The sequence below is a fragment of the Hippocampus comes genome, unplaced genomic scaffold (genome assembly GCF_001891065.2).
Source record: "Hippocampus comes isolate QL1 unplaced genomic scaffold, H_comes_QL1_v1.1 scaffold191, whole genome shotgun sequence".
NCBI lineage: Eukaryota > Metazoa > Chordata > Actinopteri > Syngnathiformes > Syngnathidae > Hippocampus > Hippocampus comes.
The window spans coordinates 7978-13541 of NW_017805151.1; the positions used below are offsets into that span (position 1 = coordinate 7978).

General features: G+C 39.8%; 1 long non-coding RNA gene across 1 annotated transcript; it reads left to right on the plus strand.

Moving 5' to 3' along the window:
- Positions 1-1192: 1192 nt before the first annotated feature.
- On the plus strand, positions 1193-1486 carry LOC109514825 (uncharacterized). Its single transcript, XR_002168063.1, has 2 exons — positions 1193-1264; positions 1407-1486. It is a non-coding gene; the product is annotated as an uncharacterized LOC109514825 (long non-coding RNA).
- The last annotated feature ends 4078 nt before the right edge of the window (positions 1487-5564 follow it).

A 5564-nucleotide genomic window follows, 5' to 3' on the forward strand; every position in this document is an offset into this window, starting at 1 on the left:
AATGTCGATCCCATTTAACACTGGAAGAATGCACAGTAATTAACCCTGCTGCTTTATTCCTGCTTCCTGATGGGTGTTTGTTTGTCTGTTTGTTTGTTGGGCATATAAACAGGTAATCGTGATTTGAGAGGGTGTAGGAGGAAGTACAACGAACTTGTCTAGTCCGACCTCTCGTTCTTTGTGTGTTTTCATTTGTTTGATATTAATATTGCAATTAACATGCATGGCAGGCTGATTGAACACTCTGAATCGTCCCTAGGTGTGAGCATGGGCTTGGATGGTTGTACGTGTCTGTGTGTGCCCTGTGATTGGCTGGCGACCGGTTCGGGGTGTTGCCCACCTACGGCCCGAAGATGGCTGGGATGGGCTCCAGCACCCCCCGCGAACATTGTGAGCATAAAGCGGATCGGAAGGTGCATGATTGAATGAATTAATTAATATTGTAATGGGTCATTTATTTGGTATATCTCGTTTGACAGGCTAAGGAAGACATCTAGATATTGACAAGTGCATTTCCCCTTATGCATATGATATGTTTGTTGTTTTACATCACTTTTCTCTCTTACTCATAATTGGTGCCCCATTACATTACGACATCTCATCAGTTTATTGGCTTAAAACTGGTTTATATAGTTATTTTGCGGTTTACTTTTGAACCTGTTTTTGGACACAGCAAGTGGGTCGCACATTTTCTGGTCAGCATGGTAGCCAATATGATTGTTAGGAATTGGCTGAAGAGTAACATAAAAAATATATGCGGTATATCCATGTATATGTGGTATTTCCACAACGAAGAGTGTGAGGGAAAAGCGGTTAGGATGTACTTGTTTTATGTTATGTGTTATGTTTGTTGTTTTACTTTATGTTAACTGTTTTGTGGGGCGCTTTGTTACAGCTGTTAAAGAGCTATATAAATTAGGATGTATTGTATTGTATGTGTTTAATTGGTAAATCAGACAAACGAATGCTATTCGTTATTGCATGAAATTGTGGTGTTTTAGGTGCGGCGCACACAGCAACAAAGCAGCTATGGGTGCAGCTTCTGTTTTGTTTATTTTTGTTTTTGTTTTTGAGAGGGGGGGACTTGCTGACTATCAGCAACATGATAACGTTTTAGGTTAAGTTCAAATTCCAATCGGTTAACAAAGAATGTGGCGAAGAACAGTGAACCCATTTTGCCAAGAATTCTTCTTGTGTCATGAATTATCTCACGCGTTGGCAGAGGGAATGGTGTCTCTGGTTCGGAAACATTATACAACCTATGGTTTGAACCAATGTTTTGGTACACAAGGTAATTTGTATCTAGAATGGGGTCCGTTTCTTTGAGCTACATTTTCATTTCAACTTGCTGAAATGAAATGGAATAGAATGGGGTCAGTTTTCTTTGAGCTACATTTTCATTTCAGATAATGCACATGGGTTCCGTTGAATTAATGAGGGGATGCCATATTGCCTGAGTTTGGTTGAGGCTTTTCCAAAATGGGTCGAAAATTTACGGCAGTGGAACACATTTCGTGAACAGGTTAATTGATAAAATAGAATGCATGTTTCACATTTTATCTGAGACACTATTGCTCCTGCCATCCACAATCTGCAGGATTGGTAGCAAGTATGAAATTATATGGTTAAAATTCAATTGAAGAAATTGAATTGATTTATATGTCAATATTACGAGAATGGTGTCTCCTTCTTTGCTTGAAATATTGTTAGGGAGACCATATAAGTTACTGATATTTTCTACACAATTGTGAACTGGGTATTCGGCTGACTATATGTGAGAAAGTTTAGTTAAAAAAAGAAATGAATTGAGATTGGGGTAGGATGATTGTGCTCTTTTACAGCAGGATGAAATGGTGGTTCCAGCAGACCTGGCTCTGATTCGAAACATAAAAAAGAAACATTGTACTTCTTTGAAGTGTTGCTGACCACACCGATTGACGGGCATTGTAAAAAGGTCATCTCGATAGAAACATCCACTGAGGAAGGTGAGCGAAGTCCGGTGACGCGATGGGCACAGTATTTTAGTTACTGGGAACATCAAACGACCGGCGGAAGAAGTTGCAAGACACCTTTGCACTCATTTAGGGTGTGTTTCTGTCGACATGCTAGAATATCAGTAGTGGCATGTCATTTCCTGTTATATGATCACACTAACATATGGAACTCTGTGCTGATCTTCTCCTTTTTTATATGGTATTTGTGCTCTCCTTTAGCACATATGAAAGGGGATGTATTTCTTGATAATAACCTACATTTTGCTCATAGATCTAGACCAGGGGTGTCAAACTCATTTTTATCTCGGGCCACTTTGGAGTTAAAAGTTACATCGTCCTTCGGTGGGTCGTTACGACGGTGAAATTGAATTAAATGGTTATATTTTATAAATTGTGCAACTCAACTCAACTGTGTTTATAGAGCAACTTAAATCAACCATCACTGTATACAAACTGATGTACATGGAGTGAATATCAGCAATACAATGTTGAAATGATTTATTAATAACAACAATTCTGAAACCAGTCATATTTTGTTCAATTATTGTTTGAGTGAGCGTTAACAGGAAACAAAATTATCACAAAATCTCGACATTATTGATATAAAAGTTTGTGCGTGAATTGTTTTCACAGGCCACATAAATTTATGTGGGGTTTTGACTTTGACACCTGTGATCTAGATGATCTTGGGAAAAGAAAAGAAAAAAAAACACATTTCGACACAAATTGTTGTATACATTTTGGTTTTGGAGGCAAAGTGTTTTATTTATAATCGATCTAGTTGATCTCATTATAAAAAATATATATATATATTGAGAAGTGAACACACCAAGAGTGATAAAAAAAAAAAAAAAACACGACTTGTTTTATTTGGTTTTGTTTTGGAGGTTAAAGTGGTTTATGTTTTCTGCTCCTTGGTTGATTTTGCTGGGCAGAATTTGGAATTATTACTGTTTATTGATTTATTTCTAGTTCAAATGGTGCATTAATTTGGTCATAAAGGTTCAGATACGGATTTTAAATACATTGCTTAGGTGATTTTATGCGTTCAGGATCTTTTCTTTTATGGTAAAAGGAAAACTTTTATGGTAAAAGGAAAAAAGAAAACAACCCGACGTTAATATAGTTATTCTTTGCTGAAAGTTGAACAATATTTCTTTCTTTTGGTCTTTTATTTTTATTTTATTGTGTGGATACAATGTAATGCAGTAGTGTATTTCTACCGATTTTGAAGGCAAATGATGATTATCGCAGCCGAGAGTTTTTCTTTTTCTTTGCGAAGAATCATGAAAGAGCTCTGCTTTAAGAGTTGTCACAAGTGTTTGCGCATTGGTGTCACTGCTTTACCAATGACTATGTTTCTGTCCACAGGAGGGGGATATTTGAGATTCCACCTACGTTGGTGTAATTCGAGTTCCTCGTGGCGTACCAGATGAGTATAAATTGGTTAACCAGGTTGCTGCACAGTGGGAATTCATTTTTATAAACGTGCTGACGGGATCTGCTACCTCCACTACAGTGTCAAGAAGCTTGCAAATTATACTGAGGAAGCCTTTTTTGGCGATTGAAAGTAAAACAATTGACAGTCACCTCTCTGATGGTGTTCCGGGACCGCATAGCGGTCAATGTGCTCTTGGCTGAGGCCAATCGAGCGTGTGCGGTTTGTGGTGAACGATGCTGTTCAACCACCCCCTGAGGGCCCCGCACACCGAACCGGATCATTCCGGCGTGACCACGCCCTTGTCATCAGAGTTATGGTTATGGAGTGAGACCTTTGTCACGTAACATACTGGTGTGTTATGTCTTAATCTTTCAAATTCTTTTCTCTCAGCTATCTCGACATTGTGTGGATTTGCTGCGGTCCCTGTATCAAGAGCTCTGCTTATCCAATTTATCACTACGGTTATGGCGCCCACGATGTCTAAAGTGAATGGAATGTACCCTCTGCTGTTGCTTTTGGGATGGCAGTGATTCTGATGTGGAAAACAACTCGGGTTATGGTGACTTGTATTCATTTAGGTATCAGGATGTCGTGGACGATGTTTACCATCTTTTCCTGGGTTCTTTTTCGGTCTCATTTTTGATCTGGTGATAACCTCTTTCTTTTCAACCCCTGGGTCTACCTATGTTTGCATGTGCATGACTCCACTGAATAAAGTCCGTCGGGAAGGTTCTGTGTGATATGAGCAAATGTAGGATATACAAGGGGGAATGACAGATTGATTATTTATAGTTATCATACATTCGCTTATTATGAATGTTATTATTATTATTTTGATATTGATTGATTGATTGATTGATTATGCTTGCAAAGAAGAAAGCTTATGCCTGCAATGATAAATTGATTATGCTTGCAAAGATGAACGCTTATGCCTGCAATCATTAATTGACTATGCCTGCATGAAGAACGCTTATGCTTCTCATAAAAATATATTAATCATTATGTACTCACATTTATAATCAAGAATGCTTAGTGCACTGTGTGGAAGTTTAGGGACGCAACCACCTTTCCGAGGACGTGGTTGGGAAGAGATAAGTGTTAAGACTAAACAGGAGCAAGGTTGGACAGTGAATGGAGCCATCAACACCAGCTGCAACGTGATGTTTTTGTAACAATTGCACACATGTACGTAATTTACACTCACATACACACACATAGTCAAACAAGTTCAGTGTGTCTTCAACAGCCCCCACCCTTTAGGTTGGACACACCTATGTAGTAGATTTCCCAATAAATAAGGGGGTGAAGGGGGAGATCGTGAGGGGTGACGTGCCGAGAACTGAAACCGAACGCTTCTCCTCGTTCCCTCCTGGTACCAGAATTGAGTCTCCTGTCTCCTCCTTGTGTTTTATTCCTGAGTGTCAAATTGGATAAACCTGACACTCACTGACACGTCGTCGTTTCGTATCTGATGATCGAAAAACGCAAAGTGAAAACGTGTGGTAGACACGTCTGTCCGTCGCATCGGGTGGGCGTTGCGTGTATTTAAGCTCCCGCGGCATTACGCCTCCATCCGGGTTACAGCTAGTGGAATTTCCGCTTACGTAAGTTCCGGTAACATGGAATATCGTAGTCAAAATGTTAATGCATAGGTTTTTGTTATGAGTGAAGGATATTCCTTTTCATAGAATTTAGGGGATGGGAATATTTACTGCATTACAAGTAGAGTGATCCCTCGCTATTTCGCGGTTCGATTATCGCGGCCTTGGTGCATCGGGTTTTTTTTTTCTTTCAAACTACTGTATTCAGAAAAAAAATGCCTAATGACTCAGAGGTTTAAAACATGGCTGTAGCTTGATTGGTTCTCAGTGCGACGTCGACCAATGACAGCACGAGTGGATCTATTCGATGATGCACAGCCATGTTGATTGGCTGTGCATCTTCGCAGCCCCACCCAGCAACGCGCCTTGTGTCTTATCATGTGGGATACTCTTCGATCAGCGTCCAATCACGTGGTTGCCTTGATCAGTGTTGTGTTTACTACGCGTGTTAGTGGTTGCGAGTGCGAGTGTGTGTGTGTGTGTGTGTGTGTGTGTGTGTGTGTGTGTGTGTGTGTGTGTGTGTATGTG